General features: G+C 41.0%; 1 protein-coding gene across 1 annotated transcript in view; it reads left to right on the top strand.

Moving 5' to 3' along the window:
• SNX4 (sorting nexin 4) overlaps positions 1–8582 on the top strand; it is a 64020-nt gene that overhangs the window by 7782 nt on the left and 47656 nt on the right. The window lies entirely within an intron of this gene.

Here is an 8582-nt window from a genome sequence, read left to right as displayed (position 1 = left end):
GTTTCACTCTTATTACCCAGGCTGGAGTGCAATGGCGTGATCTCAGCTCACTGCAACCTCTGCCCCCTGGGTTCAAGCGATTCTCCTGCCTCAGCCTCCTGAGTAGCTAGGATTACAGGCATTTACCACCATGCCCAGCTAATTTTGTATTTTTAGTAGAGAGAGGGTTTCTCCCTGTTGGTCAGGCTGGTCTCAAACGCCCAACCTCAGGTGATCCACCAACCTCTGCCTCCCAAAGTGCTGAGATTACAGGCGTGAGCCACTGTGCCTGGCCTAATTTTTGTATTTTTAGTAGAGACAGGGTTTCACCATGTTTGCTAGGATGGTCTCCATCTCTTGACCTTGTGATCCACCCGCCTTTGCCTCCCAAAGTGCTGGGATTACAGGCATGAGCCAATGCACCCACCTCTAGTTGGTTCTTATCGTTAGCTCCCTGACCTATTTCAGTAACACAGAAGCATCACACCTAGAAAGAGGGTGATAAGGAAGTATACCATTATGGTAACGGCGGTTAGCTTTGGGTTGTGGGATACAGGTGATTTATATTAATTTTTTTCAGTCTTTGTACATTAAGCCTGTATAATTTTCATCATCAGAAAATTTAAGCCTAAAAATAATGGGGAAAAAGTAATACTTGTGCTCTGGCTATGTGCCAAGCAACTTTAAAAACTTTATATGCGGCCGGGCACAGTGGCTCATGTCTGTAATCCCAGCACTTTGGGAAGCCAAGGGGGGTGGATCACGAGGTCAGGAGATCAAGAGGAGACCACCCTGACCAACAGGGTAAAATCCCGTCTCTACTAAAAATACAAAAATTAGCCAGGTGTGGTGGCCCGCACCTGTAGTCCCAGCTGCCTGAGAGGCTGAGGCAGGAGAATTGCTTGAACCCGGGTGGCGGAGGTTGCAATGAGCCGAGATCACACCACTGCACTCCAGCCAAGCGACAAAGCGAGACTCCATCTCAAAAACAAATTAAAAAACTCTTTATATGTATTAACCCATTAAATGTTCCCAATGACTTTGTGAATTAGGTCTGTTCAGGCTGCTGTAACAAGGTACCACAGACTGAGTGGCTTATAAACAATAGCAATGAATTGCTCACAGTCTTGGAGGCTGGGAAGTCCAAGATTAAGGAACTAGCAGATGCAGTGACTGGTGAGGGACTGCTTCCTGGCTCATTGTAGGCTGTCTTTTCACTGTGTCCTTACATGGTGGAAGGAGGAGAGGAACTCTCTGGGGTCTCTAACCCCACTTATGAGGGCCCTACCCTTAAGACCTAATCTTCCTAAAGGCCCCAGTTCCTAATACCATCACCTTGAGTGTTAGGATTTTAACATACAAATTTTAGGAGGATATAAACATTGAATGTTTTGCAGGTACTATTATCTCTGTTTTCCAGATGAGGAAACCGAAACACAGGCAGGCTAAATTACTTGCCCAGCCTAGCCATCATGGTGATACCCCATCTCTACTGTTAATAAAAAGACAAAAATTAGTTGGGTGTGGTGGCACACGCCCGTAATCCCAGCTACTTGGGTAGCTGAAACATGAGAATCACTTGAACCCAGGAGGTAGAGGTTTCAGCGAGCCAAGATTGAGCCACCGTACTCCCTCCTGGGTGACACTCTGTCTCCAAAAAAAAAAAAAAAAAGTGGTATCTGTTGATGCTGCATTGAGGTGAGAGGATTGCTTGAGCCTGGGCAACATAGTGAGACCTCACCTCTACACATAATATTTAAAATAAAATAAAAATTATGTCTCTCTATAAAGGGTCCCTGGTCTCATCTGCCATTCATTAAGCCAGTCCATCTTTAAATCTGTTGAATGTGTCCTTTTAACAACTATGTGTTAATCTTGGCACTGTTCTGTGCTTTAATACTGACAGTTTAAGTAATTTTATATCATCTACCAACCCTGCTAGTATTATTATTTTGTGCCTGTTTGTATTCTCTAGCTTTTATCATAGCTGATATCCTTTTTTTTTTTTTCTTTCTTCGTAACTGGATGGTATGTCAGGGTAAATTTATGATTCATATGTGTTATCCTTTTGACTGAGGAGATATTAATAACTTTATCAGTATGTGCTTTCAGAATTCAGGGAATTTTTAACTGGAGCAGATGGTAAATCAAAATGCTTGGCTGTGGCCCAGAAGATATTATTAATAAATGTATATATGTATATGTCAACCAGTGAGGGCTTCATAACCAACCCTAATGTTGAGTGGCTTGTGCTTATGTGATTTCTTGAGCTTTCTTTTTGTTGATGATTTCCTTCTGTCTCTCTTATTTTCTGTCTTAGTACACAAATATATAAAAGCTTACATTTTATAAAAATGGCTTGAGGACTGAGTGATTTGTTTTTGTTGGCTAATTTCAGCCTATTGGGTTGGCACTTTTTCTTTATCTTCTATTAGCATTTTTACCTTCTTCTGCATTTTTCCTACACATTTTGGGAGCGCTCCATAGTGTATTATCTGTTTTCATTGCTGATTCTTATTTTTGCACTGTCACAGAGCTCTTTCAGACCTCATAGTGCCTAGGTTTAATTTTAATGTGTAGCTTTTTCTTTTACCTTTTGCTGCACCTATGTTCCTACTTTTATCTCTCCTTCATAAAATACCCCAATTATAATACAGTACAACATTTTAAATTAAGTTAAAACCCACCTCAATTTTGACAGTGAGCAAAGAAGAAAAAAAGCCATGGCATAGCAGTTATCCTGTGGTCTCACTTTGTCTTCCTCGTTTAGACTTGGAGTTAGTTTGGGTGTATTTGAAAACTTTCTGCAGTGATGCACTTCCCAAACATACAGCCTAGGGGCTACCAGTGGTATGTTTGTTGTTTGAACTTTTTCGTCCTTTGGTATAGACCTGAGATGTTCTAGTGGGAAAAGAAAGGAGTCTGCTCTTAAAACTGGGCTGCCTCAAGGGTGGAGCCTATTAACCACTGCCAAAAGATGAGGTGAATTTAAAAGTTTAGTGTAAGATGACTCCTGATTGTTTAAAAAAACTTTTGCTGCCTGCTGATAATCTTGCCTTTCGGTGTATGTATAATATTTAACTTTTTATAGAGAGAGATTTGACTTTGGTTAAACCCAAAATTAGATATTAATATTGAGGATCATTTTTATTTGTATAATATGTTTTTTCTTCAGTTTTAAAAATTGTGTTAAAATACATATGATATAAAATTTACCATCTTGATGGTTTAAAAATGTTCAGTCTTAAGTACATTCACATATATTGTACAACCAGCCTCCAGAACTCCTTTCATCTTGTGAAACTGAAACTGTACCCATTAAACCACAGCTGCCAATGATTCCCCCTCCCCCAGCTGCTGGCAGCCATCATTCTACTGTCTGTATGATTTTGACTACTCCAAGTACCTCATATACGTGGAATCACACAGTATTTGTCTTTGTGTGACTGTTTTATTTCACTTATCATAATGTCTTCAAGATCTATAATCATGTAGCATATGACAGAATTTCCTTCCTTTTTAAAGATTAGTAGTAGTCCATTGTTTATATGTATTACTTTTAAAAAATCTATTCATCTGTTGATGGACATTTTCATTGCTTCTACAGTTTACCTATTGTGAATAGTGATGCTGTGACGTGAATATGCAAATGTCTCTTTGAGACTCTGCTTTTAATTCTTTGGGGTATATAGCCAGAAGTGGAATTGCTGGATTATATGGTAATTCTATTTTTAATTTTTTGAGGCACCACCGTACTGTTTTCCACAGGAGCTGCACCACTTTACATTCCCACCAATAGGGCACAAGGGTTTCAATTTCTCCGCATCCTCACCAGTGCTTGTTTTCTTTTTCTTTTTTTGGTTTTGTTTTGTTTTTTGAGACGGAGTCTCTGTGTCACCAGGCTGGAGTGCAGTGCTGCGATCCTGGCTCACTGCAACTTCCACCTCTTGGGTTCAAGTGAGTCTCCTGCCTCAGCCTCCCCAGTAGCTAGGACTATAGGTGCGCACCACCACGCCCAGCTAATTATTATATTTTTAGTAAAGACGGGGTTTCGCCTTGTTGGCCTGAATGGTCTCAATCTCTTGACCTCGTGATCCACCTGCCTCGTGATCCGCCCAGAGTGCTGGGACTATGGGCCCCAACACTTATCTTCTATTGTTTGTTTGTTGTTCATAGTAGCCATTCTGATAGGTGTGAAGCGGTATCTCATTGTAGTTTTGATTTGCATTTATCTAATGATGAGTGATGTTGAGCATCTTACGTGCTTCTTCAGAGAAATGTCTATTTATGTCCTTTGCCCATTTTTCCATTTTTGAATTGGATTTGTTTTGTTTTTGAGAGAGAGTCTTCCTCTATCACCCAGGCTGGAGTCCTGGCATGATAGCTCAGTGCAACCTCTGCCTCCCAAGTAGCTGGGATTACAGGTGCCTGCCACCACGCCCAGCTAATTTTTTGTATTTTTAGTAGAGACAGGGTTTTGCCATGTTGGCTAGCGGGTCTCAAACTCCTGACCTCAGGCGATCCACCCCTCTCGGCCTCCCGAAGTGCTGTAATTACAGGTGTGAACCACTGCACCCGGCTGAATTGGGTTGTATTTTGTTGTTGAGTTTTTCTCTATATAGTCTGGATTCATGAGAGAACATACTTTCTCCCATTCTTTGGGTTGTCTTTTTACTCTAATACTGTCTTTCCCCCATCCCGAGACTTAGTCTCGCTCTGTGATGGAGGCTGGAACGCAACGACGTGATCTTGGCTCACTGCAACCTCTGCCTTCTGGGCTCAAGCAATTTGCCTGCCTCAGCCTCCTGAGCAGCTGGGATTACGGGCATGTCACCACACCTGACTAATTTTTGTATTTTTGTAGTGACGGGGTTTCGCCATGCTAGCCAGGCTGACCTCAAACTCCTAACCTCAAGTGATCAACCTGCCTTGGCCTCCCAAAGTGCTGGGATCACAGGCATGAGCTACTGTGCCTTGCCTGTTTTTGATGCATGACATTTTAAATTTTCATGAAGTCCAATTTGCCAATTTTTTTTTTTACTGCCTACACCTTTGGCATCATATCCAAGAAATCATGGCCAAATCCAACGTCTTGAAACTTTTTCCCTGTATTTTCTTGTAAGAGTTTTATGCTTAGATCTTTGAGCCATTTAAAGTTAATTTTTGTACAGGGTGTTAGGTAAGGATCCAATTTCATTTTTTTTTGTATGTGGATATTCAGTTTTCCCAGCATCATTTGTTGCAAAAATTGTCCTTTTCCCATCTAACTGTCTTGTTATAAAATTGTTTGACTGTATATGCAAAGGTTAATTTCTGGGCTGTCTATTCAATTTCATTGTTCTACATGTCTGTCTTTATGCCAGTACCACATTGTTTTTATTACTGTAGTTTTGTAGTAAGTTTTGAAACCGGGAAGTATGAGTCGTCCAATTTTATGCTTAATTTTCAAGATTGTTTCGGCTATTTGGGGTCCCTGAAGATTCCATATGACTCTTAGGGTTTTCCTATTTCTGCAAAGAGTGTCATTGGGATTTTCCTAGGGTTTGCCTTGAATATGTAGTTGCTTTGGGTAGTTTTGATATCTTAGTAAATTTTCCAAATCATGAACATGGGATGTGTTTTTATTTATGTCTTTTTAAAATTTCTAGCAATGTTTTATAGTTTCCATTGTACAAGTCTTTTACCACCTTAATTCTCAAGTACTTTTTCTTTTTGATGCTATTGCAAATTGACATTTTTATAATTTCATTTTCTTTTTTTTTTTTTTTTTTTTGAGACGGAGTCTTACTGTTGCCATGGCTGGAGTGCAGTGGCCTGATCTTGGCTCACTGCAACCTCCATCTCCTGTGTTCAACCGATTCTTCTGCCTCTGAGAATGTCTTAATTTTTCCCACATTTTTGAAGGACAGTTAGCTAGATATAGGATTCTTGATGGACAATTATTTTATTTTTTAGCACTTTGAAGATATCAGCTCCCTGTCTTCTAGCCTCCAAAGTTTCTGATGAGAAATTTGCTGTTAACCTAACCTTATTGAGGATTCCTTATATATGATCAGTTGCTTCTCTCTTGCTGCTATCAAGATTCTGTCTTTGAAAAGTTATAAAGTCTCAGTAAACATCTCATTTGGAATTTGTCAAGCTTCTTGGATGTTTATATATATTTCTTCCATCAAATTTGTGAAATTTTCAACCATTATTTCTTCAGATACTGTTCCTTCCCCTTTTTCTCTCTCCCCTCTCCTTACTACCACAGTGCACATGTTGGTTCGTTTGATGGTGTCATGGGTGTCCTTTAAGCTGTGTTTACTTTCCTTCCATCTTTTTTCTGTTCCCCAGACTTGATAATTTCCATTCTATCTTCCATTTTGCCAGTTTTTCTTGTGCCTGCTCAAATTTGCCTTTGAACCCCTCTAGTGAACTTTTAATTTTAGTTATTGTACTTTTCAGCTCTAGGATTTCTTTTTGGTTTCTTTTTTTTTTTCTTCTCTATTGCCCAGGCTGGAGTGCAGTGGCATGATCTTGGCTCACTGCAACCTCTGCCTCCCAGGTTCAAGTAATTCTCCATGCCTCAGCCTCCCAAGTAGCCAGGATTACATCTGTCCACCACCATGCCTGGCTAGTTTTTGTGTTTTTAATAGAGATGGGGTTTCGCCATGTTGGCCAGCTGGTCTTGAACTCCTGACTTGAGGTGATTCGCCCACCTCAGCTTTCCAAAGTCCTGGGATTACAGGTGTGAGCCACAGTGCCTGACCACTTTTTGTTTTCTTTTTAAATTTTTTTCTCTTTACTGATACTTCCATTTTGCTCATACATCATTTTTTTTTTTTTTTTAACTTTCTCCACATCTTCCTTTATGTTCTCTGAGCATCTATAGGATGATTACTTTAAAGCCTTTGTCGGCCAGGCGTGGTGGCTCATTTGAGGCTGAGGCAGGTAGATCGTTTGAGGCCAAGAGCTCAAGACCAGCTTGGACAACATGCTGAAATGCTGTCTTTACTAAAAAATACAAAATTAGCCCGGTGGTGTGGCACACACCTGTAATCCCAGCTACTCAGGAGGCTGAAGCACAAGAATCGCTTGAACCCAGGAGGCGGAGGTTGCACTGTGTTGAGATTGCACCACAGCGCTCCAGCCTGGGCAACAGAGCTAGACTCTGTGAAAACAAACAAACAAACAGGAATGAAAAGGGGATAAAGGGATAAAGTCTTTGTCTAGCAGATCTGTCATCATGTCTTTTTCAGGAGCAGTTTCTGGTGATTCATTTTTTTCCCTCTGAAGTAATCATACCACCCTGTTTCTTTGTATGCCTTGTGATTTTTTTGTTGTTGACAGCTGGGCATTTGCATGTAATAATATGGTAACTCTGGACATTGAATTCTTCTCCTACCCTGAGGTTTGCTGTTTGTTATTATTTTTATTTTATTTTCTAAATTACTGTAGACTGTCTCCATGCCAAAGATCAGCCTGAGGGAGGTGTAAACTTACAGTCTTCTCAGATCTTTCTTAGCTTGAGCCTTTTCCTGGGCATGTGTGGTTATTTTCTAATTGCCCTCATATATCCAGTTGTATTTAAATACCCAATTTTTTCTTTTAAAGAGACAAGGTCTTCCTGTGTTGTCCATGCTAGCCTTGAACCCCCTGGGTTCAACTGATCTACCAGCCTCAGCCTTTTTAGTAGCTGGGCTAAAGACACACACTGCCACACCTGGCTAAATGTCCAAGTTTAAACATCTGACTCAAAAAAGGGGGTCAAAAGAAAAATGACAGGAGGAAAAACAAAATGCCGGCCTTTGATGTCCCCTGGAAGTCACTTCAGGCAAGGCAAGAGGTTTGTAACAATGTGGGGAGGAGCAGCAACAATGGCCACCACTTCTTTATCTGTGCCTCTTAGAAGAAGCAGTCGGTGATCAGAAGACAGATCCTGGATGTTTGGAGAACAAGGTCCTTTTTGCGAACCAGGGCTTCATCAGGCTGTTCCAGGAATGCTACACAGCTGCCTGCTAGGGACTAAGGGATAGGTAGCTGAAATTGATAGAAATTAACCACATCTTGCCATCTAAGCCTTTCCCTGGAAGTTGCAAGCCTTTATCGGACTCCAGAGTCTGCCAGTGCAGTTGTCGGCTTAGTGGGGAGATGGATTCCTGATGCTTCCTACTCCACCCATCCTCCCAGAATCCTTTTCTCTAATGTGTTTTTAAGATATTTTCTTATGCATTTCTATAGATTACTCTTGGTCACTAATGAAATGTCTAAATTTTAATCATTAAATGTAATATAGTACCTTTAAACTACCTCTGGAAGGCTGTGCGCAGTGGCTCATGCCTGTAATCGCAACGCTTTGGGAGTGCCAAGGCAGGTGGATCACCTGAGGTCAGGAGTTTGAGACCAGCCTGCCCAACATGGTGAAACCCCATTTCTACTAAAAATATAAAAATTAGCTGAGCGTGGTGGTGCATGCCTATAATCCCAGCTACTTGGGAGACTGAGGCAGGAGAATCTCTTGAACCCAGGAGGCAAAGGTTGCAGTGAGCGGAGATCACGCCACTGCACTCCAGCCTGACAGAGTGAGACTTGGTCTCAAAAAAATAAAATAAAAAATCTAA

The sequence above is a fragment of the Cebus imitator genome, unplaced genomic scaffold (genome assembly GCF_001604975.1).
Source record: "Cebus imitator isolate Cc_AM_T3 unplaced genomic scaffold, Cebus_imitator-1.0 Scaffold588, whole genome shotgun sequence".
NCBI classification, from domain to species: Eukaryota; Metazoa; Chordata; class Mammalia; order Primates; family Cebidae; genus Cebus; species Cebus imitator.
This window is presented reverse-complemented; position numbering and strand designations above follow the sequence as displayed.